The sequence below is a fragment of the Schistocerca americana genome, chromosome 5, assembly GCF_021461395.2.
Source record: "Schistocerca americana isolate TAMUIC-IGC-003095 chromosome 5, iqSchAmer2.1, whole genome shotgun sequence".
In the NCBI taxonomy this organism is placed as follows: Eukaryota; Metazoa; Arthropoda; class Insecta; order Orthoptera; family Acrididae; genus Schistocerca; species Schistocerca americana.
In genome coordinates, this window is record NC_060123.1 from 252,624,348 (window position 1) to 252,638,708 (window position 14,361).

Consider the following 14,361-nt stretch of genomic DNA (forward strand, 5'->3'; position numbering starts at 1 on the left):
TTGTAGCATAGAAGAATAGAGTATAGAAGATATTTTTGACAATCATTATTGCCTTTACAGTCATCAGTGGTATTTTCTGACTGCTGCTTTTCTCAAATGTGTATTCTGACGGTAGATGTCCAGGTCTCTACAGGTCCCAATAAGTGTGCGCCACGTATTCTTCCCTTTGTGTCACATGTTACATTGTTCTTGTGCAACTCATTTATGAAGTTTGGTAGGAATGAGTGCATAAATGCCTGTGTGATCTGTAATTAGACTAATCTTGTCTACATGGTCTCTGCAGGAGCAATTTATTGGGAGGGGGGAGTGAGTTGTTGTATATTTCTAAATTCCTCACTTCATACTACATTGAGAGAGAGAGAGAGAGAGAGAGAGAGAGTGTGTGTGTGTGTGTGTGTGTGTGTGTGTGTGTGTGTGTGTGTGTGTGTGTGTGTGTCTCCATCTGTTGGAGGATTTTGTCCAATAGCTGAATAATATTTAACAGTGTAGCTTTAAATGTGCTGGTCTGCTGCTCAGTGCTGCCTCCTGTGTGGTGAGCACTAATCTATCATAATTCATATTGATATTTCATTCCAGATTTTTGTTGTTCTCTTTTGATTATTTTATTTTAATGCAGCACAACATAAACTCAACATGCCCAGGGAATTAAGCTTTGTGGATTTAGTCAGTAAGTAACTGCTTCACATAGCAAGACTACATTACACATGTGCTCTCTCACATATAAGTTACAGAAATACACCATGAAGACTAAGTACTGTACTCCTGAAGATTTAATATATATTTCTGGTTCCTTCTTTCCTTACCCATTGGTGTAGGCTACTTTTATTTCGTAAATATATGTTTCGCACCTGTGCCAACAATCTTACTATGCTGATTGCAATATTTTAAGTGACTTTGCACCTATTATTGCAGTTTAACACTAGTGAACCTCTCTGACCCAACTTAGATGAGTCACCAAAATAAGGACATACAGCTGGTGTTTGTCTGAAATCAGTCAGTTTGGTTGCTCTGACAAAAGTAATCTGTAGTGCAGTTAAAGTTTCAATGATATTGAAATGTGATAATTTGGATGTGAGATAGTGAAGCCAACAAATGTAAATGCCAAATAAAGGTTTTTTGGTAACAAATTGACCTGTATTGTTCAAGTGGTGAAGCAACATCACATGACCCAAACACCGTTGTATGTCTGCATTTTAGTCTCTCATCTTTTCTGTACGTAACAAAATTTAATAAAAATCTAAATCCACTCTGCTGGAAACTTGTTCATAAATTGCCCATGCATATGTGAAGGAACCTGATCTCACTGTAAGATAAATATTGTGAGCTTCTTTACCAAAGACTTTTTTAATCATGAATACCCAACTGGAAATTATTAAAACCTTGTTGTATTTAAAGCCACAAAAATGAATATTCAAACTTTGCTTTTCTCTTTTTAATGAAATCAGATATTTATTACTGGCCGAAGTAATCTCTCTTCTTTAATATTTTGTGCTATATTTTTTTCGAACTTGTAATAATATAAAATTGTTTTTTTTTACTGCATAAATTTGTGCTGCCACATCAGGTATGCCATTTCTGTCCTAGTCACTTAAGAGTACATAATTATACATCTATTATTCAGCTCAGAAGCTAACCACAATAATTCAGGATGGATTAAGTGTTGTATTCCTGATGTACATTACCACAAACTACTATACAAACACAACTCTCCCCGACTCTATCTCTCCTTTAAACATATGAGAAGACTATAGACCAAGAGAATAAACACAGACCAACTCTCACATATTCAATGCATAAAATGAAACAACAGTTTGGTTCCCTAACAACAGTGTACTTCATTGTAAACTATAGGCATTGTGTTGGTTTGTTTTCATGTCACTGCCAGATACCACCACCTCCACAACCCACCAAGAGGTGGTGATTCACATCACAGACATGAGATGTGTCTCCAAATAATCAATTAACATATTACAACAAATAAATTAAGTTATTATATCAAAAACAATATTCACTCTCCTCATGTACCTTACATCTTCGTCTGCATGACTACTCTGCAGTTCACACTTAACTGCCAGGCAGAGGGTTCAGCGAAGCACTTTCGCACTATTTCTCTACTGTTCCACACTTGAACATCACTGGGAAAAGACAAACACTTAAATTTTTCTGTGCAAGCTCTGATTACTCTTATTTTAATACGATTTGGATCACTAGAGGGGTTCAAGTATCTTATGAAAGGGAAATGTATCTTTTGGCAAGAACAAGAAGGAATTCCTGCAGTACTTGTGCACAAAAAATACTCAAAAGTACTGAGAAAGGTTATTTAAAAAAATCAAAGAATATGCACATAATGTCAGAAATCAGTACTTCTGAAAACGGACTTAAGGCAGTATGGATTGTAGTGAAACAATACACATGACAACCAGTCACAGAACAATGCAATGGCACTAGTGAACTGAATGGAAAGGCTATAAATAATGAGTCACAGGTGGCAATTGCATTTAATAAGCATTTCTTAAATAAAGCACAAAGCATAGGGACAAACAGTTAAAGAACAAAATAACAGCAGTATGTTGAAAATCTGACTTTAATAAAATTCAATCATATGAATGTATTACAATCTTCTTTTGAAATGAAGAAAATTATACATTTTCTCAGAAATAGCTCGTCTAGTTTTGCTGTTTCCGATAGAGTACTAAAAATTCGTTCCCATGAAATAAGCCCAGTCTTACCTGAAATATATAATACATCACTAACTCAAGACACTTTTCCAGAGAGGCTGCTCTTTAAGAAAAAGGTGATAAGATGCCAATAATTATCAACTTGTTTCTCTGCTGACATCATTCTCCAAAATTTTTGAGAAGGTTATGTGTTCTAGAGTAATCTCTCACCTTAGCAACAATAGTATTCTTAGCAAATCACAGATTGGGTTTCAGAAGGATTGCTGTACTGAGAAAGCTTCTTACAGGTTCACTCACCAGATTTTACAAACATTAAACAAACTAGCACCAGTTGGTATTTTATGCGATCTCTCCAAGTCATTTGACAGTGTGAATCACAGTATTCTCGTAGATAAATTAACATTTTATGTGGTCGATGGTGTAGCCAACCAATGGATAATGTCCTATCTAACGAAAAGAATGCAGAAAGTTGTTCTTAGTAATTCAAGCAATATAGTCCTGGGACATAATTCTGACTGGGGATAAATCACGTATGAGGTTCCCCAAGGTTCAAGCTTAGATCCACTACTGTTCCTCATATATGTAAATGATTTTCTGTGTAGTATACAACAAGCAGAATTAGTTCTTTTTGCAGATGACACTATTGTTGTAGTCAGTCCAAGCATGCATAAAGAAACAGAATAAATGATAAAGTTCTTGAAAGTATCATTGACAGGTTTTCTGCAAATGGTCACCCTCAATTTTAAAAAGGACCAACATATTCAGTTCTGCACATCTAGGGATACAACACATATGATAAGTGCAACAAATGGTGAGGAAATAGTAAAAAGGGTTGAAACTTCAAAATTTTTGGTGGTCCATATTTATGAGAATTTAAATTGGAAGAATCACATTTTGGACCTCGAAAAACAACTTAGTGCTGCCACATTTGGACTTAATCATTGCAAATTTTGGGGAGAGACAAATCAGTAAGTTGGCACATTTTGCATATTTTCATTCAATAATGTCATGTGGAGTAATGTTCTGGGGTGATTCATCTCTAAGAAACAGTCTTGATTGCACAAAAATGTGCTGCAAGAATAATATGTGGTGCCCACCCACGATAATCTTTTAGACATCTGTTTAGCGATTTGGGCACTCTGACTGCTTCACAGTATATTTGTTTCCTCATGAAGTTTGTTGTAAATAATTCACTACAGTTCAACAGGAACAATGAGGTATACATTAAGGTTGTCTTTAGCACGAAAAGGGGTGCATAATGCTGCAATACAAAATGTATAATGCTTTGACCCTTTACCCAATGATATAAGATGCCTGACAGGCAGCAAAGTAAAATTTGATAACAAACTCAGAATACTTCTCGTTGACAACTCTCTCTCTGTTCTGTACAAAAATTTCTATTATTCTAATGTGTAAAAAATGGTTGGTAGGAATTAATAACCCACATCTGCATGTCTTGTTGGAGATGCCTTTGTTTTAATGATTGCCTATCGCATCCGTGACACGCTCTCCCCTATTTCATGATAATTGAAATGCCCTTCTTTGATGTCTTCTGTCAGTCCTATCCATGTAGAAATATTCCAGAAGAGGATGGACAAACATAGTGTAGGCAGTCTCTTTAGTAGACCTGTTGCATCTTCTAAGTGTTTTGCAAATGAAACAGTCTTTTGTTTGCCTTCACCACTATATTTTATATGTGATCATTCCAATGTAAGTTATTTGTAATTGTAATTCCTTGGTATTTAGGTGAATTGACAGCCTTTAGATTAAATAATGGAAAATTCAGGGTGAAATAATGACAATATTATGAAAAGGATAGATTGCTGCTCACCATATAGTGCATATGTTGAGGCACAACAAAAAAAGACTGCTAACAAGTGAGCTTTCAGTCAAAAGGCCTTATTCTGAAGTAGGTGGCCAGGGCACCCAGAGATGGCGGTCATGTGTGAGAGAGTTGTGCTTTTTTTTTTTTTTGCGCATGCATGAGTGCACTTGTGTGCTTTAGAGGAAGACCTTTTTTGGCTGAAATCTCCCTTGTTAGCAGTTGATTTGTTGTGCCTGTCTGCAACTTAACATCTCCACTGCATGGTGGATGACAATCTCTCCATTTTGTAATACTGCCAGCCTTTAGATTTGTGTGATTTATCATGTAACCAAATTTAATGGATTCCTTTTAGTGTTCTTGTAGACAACCTCACACTTTTCATTATTTAGAGTCAGTGGCGACTTTTTGCGCCATCCAGATATCTTGTGTAAATCGTTTTGCAATTGGTTTGATCTTCTGATGACTTTACTAGAGGGTAAATGACAGCATCATCTGCAAACAAACTAATATAGCTGCTCGGAGTGTCTCGTAAATAATTTATATAGATTAGAATAGCAGAGGACCTATAACACTTCCTTAGGGAACACCAGATATTACTTCTGTTTTACCAGTTACTTTCCATCAGTTACTATTTACTGTGACCTTCTTGATAGGAAATCAGAAATCCAGTCGCACAGTTGACAGACTCAGTGCACAAGCAATTTGGTTAAAAACTGCTGGTGAGAGACAGTATCAACAGCTCTTTGGAAATTTAGAAATATGGAATCAATTTGTGATACTGTGCTGATAGCACCCTTACCTTGTGAGAATAAAAAGCTAGTTATATTTCACAAGAACGATATTTTCTGAATACGTGCTAATTGTGTCAACAGATAATTTTCCTTGAAGTAACTCATAATGTTAGTCTAGTATGTGTTCCAAAATTCTACTGCAATTAGACACCAGTGATATAGATCTATATAATTCATTGGACTACTCCTTTCTTTCTTAACCATTGGTGTGACCTGTGCAACTTTCCATTCTTTGTGGTACGGATCTTTCATTGAGCGAGCAGTTGCATGCGATACAGTACAGAGCTATTATATCACTGTACTCTATACAGTCTGAACCAGAGAACTTGTCTTTATTAAGTGATTAAAGTTTCTTTGCTACACAGAGGATACTTACTTTGAAGCTACTTATGTTCGCAGCAGTTCTTGATTTGAATTCTGGAATATTTACTTTGTCTTCATTAGTGAAGGAATTTCGGAAAACTATATTTAGTAACTCTGCTGTAGTGGCACACTCGTCAATAACAGTAGCCATCACTATCGCGCAATGAAGGCATAGATTGTGTCTTTGTGCTAATATCCTTCACATTTGATCAGCATCTGGCATTGAAGTTTGCGCAAAATTTCGACCTTATGTTCTGCAACAGTGTTCTAATCTGTTTTGTGCGCCATGGGTGGTCAGTTCTGTCTATTATTAATTAATTTGTTATAAATGTCTCCATTGCTTTCAACACTATTTCTCTTCATTTAAACCACGTCTGATCTATGCTTACATAGTAAGTGCAGAAGGAATGGAGACTGTCTCTTAGTGAGGTGCCAAGCAGAATTTTTATCTTCTTTTTTAAATAATTGTATTTTGTGTTTATTTTTTGGTAGGTTTGGAGGTTATGGTATCATGTCTCGCTACAATGATCATGTGATCACTGATCCCTGCATCCGGCATAATGCTTCCTGTTTGCTTGGGGTTATTTGTTCCTAAGGGGTTGAGTATGTTTTCGAAACCATTTACAATTTGAGTAACGAATTGTTCAAAATGAGTTTTGAAGAAAGCGTTTAGTATGACTTTGGACAACTTTTATGGTTAACACTGACTGTAAACATGTAGTTTCACTAACACATCGAGGGTAGATTGACATCACCACCAAGTATAATCGTATGAGTGTAGTACCGATTTGAGAGGGCTCAATTCTTCTTTCGACTGTTCAGCAACTGTATCAGCCAACTTGGAGGTCGGTAATAGGAGCAAGTTATTAATTTATTCTGGTTGTCAAGGATAATCGTACACGTGATGCCTGTTTTGTGTCCAACTTTTTGCACATGCATAAATTTCCAGCAACACAACTATGCATGCACATTTATGCATTCATAATTTCTCTGAAATGGAGAATGTGTGTAAAGTGCATTACTGCCCACCTTTGGCGGGAATCCTTACGCTTTCTAGCAGACGACAGGCAGCTGGGACCCATGTGTGGTTGATTTTGTACTTTGTTGAGGTGATGCTGGGAAGAGATTTATGTGCAATAATGTCTGTTGACTACAGAGGAAGAATGCATTAATTTGTAGATTATTGCAGACAAAAAAAAGGTCATATGGAAAGCAGCTTCTAAAACTTATTTGAGCAAAACCTGAGATGTGCTGTCCTGACAAAGTATTAAATAAAAATTCTATAGCCATATTACTGTTAAGAATAAGATACCACAAGTTTCAAACTAGGAAAACAGAGAAGAGTAAGCTAGAAATTTGTGAAAAGTATGTATGGAAACTGTTAACGAATATTCATGGTATGGTGACTTAATACCACATCATCTGAGGAACCTGATATCTGAACAAAAGAAATGATGAAGGTATGTGCAACTCCTGTACAAACTACTAGAAATAGAAATGAAGGACATTGATGATGCAAAAAGTACAAAATTGAAAAACACAACCTCTTCTGTTTTAAAGGATTCTGGTGTCTATGAAATTCTCAAATCTGTAGAGCGAGAGTATGTTAATCTGCATATTATCTTTTATGATTAAAGTTGTGTAAACAGATGATGCATTGAAAATTAATTAACATTTGCATAATGACTAAGAACCTCCCTTAAGTATTCTTCAGTTTCAGAATAATCACTGAAACACTTAGTTTGGAAATCTGGAATAAATAGTTCAGACTGGTATATAAGTTGCTGGTTGCTAGCTAATGAAATTTTATTGCCAGTCTTATAACTAATTACCCAAGCATAAAATCTGAAATCTCTGTGACCTCCTGAAATTTGCAAACAAAATGTTGTCACTTTGTACCGCTGTTATTTAGCTACTTCTTTATCTACAGTTGCTTTTGTGTGTCTGTGGTTTTTTCATCTCAGTAAACACAACACAAGCTCTCAGGCAAACAAAAGAATCCATGTAGACTGCTTGCGCAATCAGGTAATGTGTGGACATGAGAATGTTGTTGTGTACATGCATTCTTTCCCCAAATTTTGTGCATGGCTTTTTATTCTTGTGCATCTGTGACTGCACAAGACAAAAGAGGCATCATGTGGACATCCCCTAAAAGCAACAAATGAGCGGTCACTAACTGTATTTAATCTTTCCTTTCTTATCATGAGGCACTTTGTAAAAAATTTGGCTGAGTTTATCACGGGATTTAACCAGCTTTCAGTAATGATTCGTACTTCAGTGTTTTCTTTTAATGCCTGGAGCTCTGTTTCTTGCCTGAAACAGCTTCAATTTACTTAGTCAACCCTGTACCCTTTGAGACTAAACCATTTTTGTACTTTCCTGATGTTCTGTAATCTAAAAAACTGCCCAGTCCATTCCACACAGCCTCTGCTATCCATGTAGCTGCCTCCTGTGTGGGCCCGACCTATTAATTGGAATCTGATACCGTACCATCCTTTGGTGCAAATTGAGCAGTCTGCAGCCTAAATCGTTGCAGAACTGCCTGACCCTCTGATTCAGACCCTCCATTGGCTCTGTACCAAAGTTTTGCAATCGGTCTTTCCAACAATAGATCAGATGATGAGCTTTGCCTCCATCTCGGAAACAAGACTGGCAGTCTTTATTGATTCTGATAACAACTGGAAACAAGGGCAAGTCTCTTCCGATCCGAAGCAGCACACATTACTTGTACTAACATGAGACAACCACCTGCAGTTGGTTGCACCCTGTGCTCTTGATGCCACCTGGAAGGACTTGTTTCACATGTGGCATGACGCCCCTCTCCCCCCCCCCCCCCCCCCCCTCCCCTGTGGTATACACACATAGTGCACACTGGACTTCTTCCCCTATTTGGTAGCCATATCCCTAAACAACCCCATTACACACACAACAATGCAGCTCCCAACTATCAGTAGTCCCATTCCCTGTGACTCTCAGATCCTGTAGGCTGAGAGGATTCCTCAAAAGCTCTTAAACCTGTTTCTCCCATGAACTGGGGAGGCCTGTGAATCTTCTGTCTCCCACCACCCGCTCCACCCTTCACCTCCATAACCCATCCTCTTGCCCAAACCAGGAAGTCTTTCGCTACCCGTAACCTTAGGACATCCTCCCAATCGCCCTTGGGTAATGGGTCAACCTCGGTGCAAGCAGTACCTGGGGCAGCCACAGTAACACATGGCACATGCTGGATGTCCCTCAAATCCCAACGTCTGCCACCTGTGGTGATGCCCATTGGCAACAGCCTGGAGCTGTGTGACTGAAGCCAGTGCAGCCTGGAGCTGTGAGCAAAGGATCACCAACTTGGCCTTTGTCCAAAAACAGCAGTCACAGTCCCTTCTCGTACTAAAGACAGCGGTACTCTACACTACTCTGTTGTTAAAATGTTACACTGTGCATAGTAAGCACACAAATGCAAAATAAGTTGCTCCTGTTTGGAGCTTGTAAAACAATTTGCAAACAAACACTATACTCACCTGTGCTATTGCAGGTACAGAAACAGCCACCTTGCTCAGTGCGTACGTCTCGTAGTGTAAATAGCTAAGAGCATAGTATTTTCTCCCCAGAAAAATGCTCTAAACAAATGATACATTACATTTTACCAATATTATTTTTAAGTGGATATCAGCTGCTTGGCCAAATAATTCAGTCCCATAGTTAATAATGCATTTAACTATTCCATGAGATCCTATTGTTAATGTTTGACTAGTAACTGTCTTGGCAGACTGGCTAAGAAGGTAAGAGTTTACCACATGCAAAATTAATGTGGTTTATCCACTGCTCAGATTTTGATTCACATACACATTAGAAACTTACAGATACCACATCATACTGCCGAGGTATCGCATGCACTATTTACATTGGTGTGGCGAGAACTGCCTGTTTTAAGTGCCAGTAATTTAGATCTGGTAACATCCACCTTGAGGCCTTGATTGTTACAGTATCTAGTTAATTCTTTTCTGCCATTAGTAGCAGAAGATTCTAGATCTTTACCCTCCCTACACTAGAATAAAATTGAGGTTCATCTACATAGCTTATAATATGGGAGTTAATGGGTTGTGCACTGTTGTTAATATATAGGGTACAGGACGTTCCAGCAGGAATGACCAATATCAGGGATATTTGAAGCAAAAAAACTTCGTATGGACACATGCCCTATTCCAAATGGTTTCAGAAATAGAAAATATTTAATGTACATATTATTTATTTTCAATATTATTCAATACACTGTGGGGTTTACACACATAAAACAGTTTAGTGAACATTACATCACACGTTTTACAAAGTTTCAGTTGTAAAATATGTATTTTTAACATATATCATTCTAAGAATTATTGTATACGTCACATTACAGCTGTTGTATAGTTCACAATAATGCTCAGACATCCTATCAACAACTTCAGTGCATTTGTATACTTTTGGGAGAGCATGTGTTGCTTGTCAGAGCGCCTCTGCACAGTTCCTAGCGAGGGCAGCAGCATCCATGATGTTATATTGCATCTTGCATGTTCGCCTTTTGTTTGTACATCTCGGACTTCATTCAGTACTGTAAACTAAAATTTAATAGTGTAAGGTCTGTTGACCTTGGTGACAGTGAATTGTACCACCATGACTAATCAAACGTTGGATGAGTGAGACTCATACATATACACCACTAGCCCAGATGCAAATGTGCATTAAATGTTTATGAAATAGGGCACGATATGTACACCGAAGGTAGCACAGGAAAAATACTATAGTGGTCAGGAGAGAGATCATGTGAATTGTTCAGAGCTGATGCAGTTATGCTAATGCATGTTTAGCCACACCTGAAATTGTATATCCAGAAACACATGCAAGTTTGGATGTGTGCAGGTTAAGAAACATTGTGGCAGTTCTGGAACATTGATTCAAGATTAATTCCTTATAGTTTTGTGTACAGTTTGATATTTACCTCATCTCCCCAACAATGTACAACAATGCCAGCGTGGCTGCATTGGCTACTCTCTCTTCTTGTTGACTTCTTCTCTGAAGAGGTCCATTTAAAAATGCAAGTCCTCATTGCATCAGGATGTGGAGCTTAGGAGAATGCTTGACTTCCACATAGAATAACTTTTAACTAACACAATTCTGGGAGAGTGCAAGTACATATGTCTTCGTCACACCAACTCAAAAGACTGACACACACAGATTGGTGAAAAAACAAATTGAGGTACATAAAAAAATTAATAGTATACCGGTAGGTTTAAATTTTCTGTTAGCTTACTCAGATATAATCATACTTCCCTACAATATCTTTGCAACAAGGGAACGGTGTGAACAAGAATCATTACAAATATTTATTTATATATGTAGGCCATTTAAAGAATCTACACAACACCTAGGTATAAAATGAATATTGTAACACACACAAATTTTTTCCAATGACAAGTATTTTGGAACACAATAATTTAAAATGAGTCACTTCATGAATAATGAAAGAACAATAACAATATCTGAAGGCTTATGGCCTTTAAAAGTCACAGTAAATTGAAAGATTCAAAATCCAATGTCTGTGGACTAAGTGTGCTGCAATCAAAGTCCAAAAGGGATGTGAAAAAAGTTACTCCTGAGAGGATGAAAATAAGTTAAAGTCCCACAGGGACACACCAAAGTTTAAGTCTGGCATATTGCCAATGAAAAACAAAGACAGACATTACAAAGTTGGCAACCCAGTCTTTTCGGTGTAAAGGCCGTGAATGATTGTAGGTCCGTAGCTGGATGCTCCTGGAGCTTAAAGTCAATGTGGACGACATCGTCATTTAGGAGTGGCTCATGAGTGAGAACCTGATTGTGTGTGTGCTTTTGCAATCACCACGTGGCCCAGGAAACATGCTCGGAGCAAACTGCCAGAGCCTAGCCTGGGTGCCATGATACTGCATGTACTACTTTGTGATGTGGCCTATGGAGAAGGAAAGATTCACAGGGCCAGTAATCACTTCAGTGGTGCTTGGGTTACCCCTGCTGGTTGGGCAGAGTGTGGACGACCCTTGTCTATTATCTAAAGAGCTGTCCACTGTGAGGTATGTGCCCGCATAACTCTTCTGTGTTATGTTGGCTGATTAGCCACAACAGTTTGACACAGCTGGGTATGATGTATCTTGCTTAAAATGCATGTTACTGTTGTATCCCAGAATACTGAGCATTCCTCTTGGGGCACCTTACATGAGGAAGAGGATGGGGCCAAGGACTGAGCCCTGAAGTACATCTTGTATTACTGTTTCATTGGCGAATTTGTGTAAATAAACAATCACTCAGCCAAGTTTCATATGTGCTCCCTCAAGTGTTGGTGATTAGTTATATGATTTATTGTTCAAATATTTATACATTACTTTTATTGAGAAAAGAAAAGCAGTTATTATACATGAAATTAGCATTGATATTCATTTGTGGGTATTTGTTTCACCTATGTGAATTGCTGACCCCCATAAGAGAGTAATTTCACTGTGGACAAGTATTTTCAAAGTTCCATGGGGAATGATTTTGTCATGGATGGTATGCATAAACTGTCAGCAGTGAGATCTAGCACATCCAGCAAGAGATCTAGATTTAGGGATTGTTCTCAAGTGTAAAACAATCAATGAACACAGTGCAATGAGTAAATCTGGCAGCATACGAAATGCAGTAATTTGCGTCAGGTATCATTGCTATGCCATGAAGTGGCATCAAACCAGACATAACATTAGTGTTCCCAGTGTACTCATCCATGCTTGATCATACATACAAGTTGGGCTTTCTGCCCACCAACTTGTGTGGTTCTTCGATGCACCGATTGCAATTGCGGCCCTGTCATTTACGTCTGCACAACCTGCAACATGTTTTGTTATTCAGGAGACATTTTTGCATGTTTCAGATCAGGAACAGTTGACATTAGCAATCAGCAACCAGAACCTGTGACTGATCACTTTTGTTTTGGACATTATTTTGCTTTCACATCAGCAGTGAACCTTCTTTGCTCCCAAATAGCTTTAGTTGCTTGTTACACCACACTGCCTGACTAAAAGCTTAAACAAGATAATGTGCCATGAAAAATGTGGCGACAGAAACCCATCGGAGTTTTGTACACATTTATGTACTATCGTTGGCACTACTATGGTTACTGAAAATTCATTATTACAGATCGGGTAACAGCTGCCTTCGCCAGTGCAGCCGGCTCTGATAATGCAGAAAGTGCTAAATTTATAAAAGTTATTACAAGCTACCAATACGATAATGCAATGCTGGATTCAACTACTGTACTGACTGCGGCGTTAACAGCTACCAACGTCCTAGCCGAATACAACAGACAAATGCAGAGCTCACCCGAATACATGATGCGTCAGCGTGCTACCACCTTACACCAACATTCACTGAGCATAGACGAAGAAATCGGTAGTCTGCGCACCATAATTGAGCCGAAGACCAAGCAGTTTCAGGCATTACAGCTATGATTGACCCTAACGAAAGTTCATGTTAATAACATTCTTCTGTTGCCCAATCTCATGATCACAGCCAATACCAAGCTGGCTCTACTAACATCTACTAGTATTATAGACATTTTGGATTTCAAGCTGTGAAGGTCGCGAAGCCATGCAGCTACCCAAACAACAATGGTGATCTGGATTATGTGCGAAAGATTGTCACACCTACAAACAGTGCCACCAGCAAAAGTAGCAGTACAGCACTTGCTCAGGTGACTGTCACTATGACCTCTGGTGTAAACTACAGCACCATGGTGGTTCCATGTTTCTCACAAAATTTTTAGTTTGGTTTTCTTGACCGACTCTGGCTCAGAGGCCAGCACACTCCCTGCCTCGTGCAGCTGATGTGTAAAGAGTCTCTACATTCAGTGGCTCTAAACAACTCTGTTACCATCACTCATGGCTACAAAAATCTGATGACCATTACGGATTTTGCTTTCCAATGTGAGGGTACTTAAGTGATTGCTGACACCACTCAGCCCATCTTAAGTGTCAATTTCCTTTCATTTTGCCTTTTCTGTGGACCTGACAATTGCATGTGTAGTAAATGGGATTGACAGTCATGAAGTGATTTGAACTGAGTGTCCTTCTGCAGTTGCCATACTGGTAAGAGTCGACAATATAAGTACACAATTCTCTCAGGCACTAACATTTTGCATACTGGAGAGTTTTTGTCAGAGCCACAGAGCTGATGAAACACTGTGTTGTTAGTCACAATACCATGAACAACATACATAAGGCACCAGGACGAACTGTTTCACAGCACATCTGCAGGCTCACACTGGATTGCCTATTGACTAAAGCAACCTTTGAGGAAATGCTAAGTCAGTAGTTGTACTTCATTCAGACAGTCCATGGACATCCCTTCTAAACTGTTCCATTAGTGTGGCAGCAGATGGGACCCTTGCAGATGGGATCACTGTGAATTGAATGCTAGAACTGTCCCAGACAGGAATCTCATACCTAATAACCAAGACTTCACATGTGCTTTGGCACTTGAAAATGTTTTCAACATTCTGGACTAATGCAAGACTAATAATTAAATTCTGGGCCTTAATGATATACCAAAAACAGTAGTGAATATGCCTTTTTGAATTCTTGTTCATGCCATTTCAGCCTCAAAACACTGCTCAAACTCAGCAGTGTTTCATTGCCAAAATTTTGCAGTGACTGACATTTTGTTGTGTATA

At 38.4% G+C, this 14,361-nt stretch overlaps 1 protein-coding gene across 4 annotated transcripts in view; it reads left to right on the top strand.

The window, feature by feature from the left end:
* The window catches only part of LOC124616786 (calcium channel flower), a 75,793-nt gene that overhangs the window by 1,298 nt on the left and 60,134 nt on the right, over positions 1–14,361 (top strand). The gene's annotated exons all lie outside the window — the stretch shown is intronic.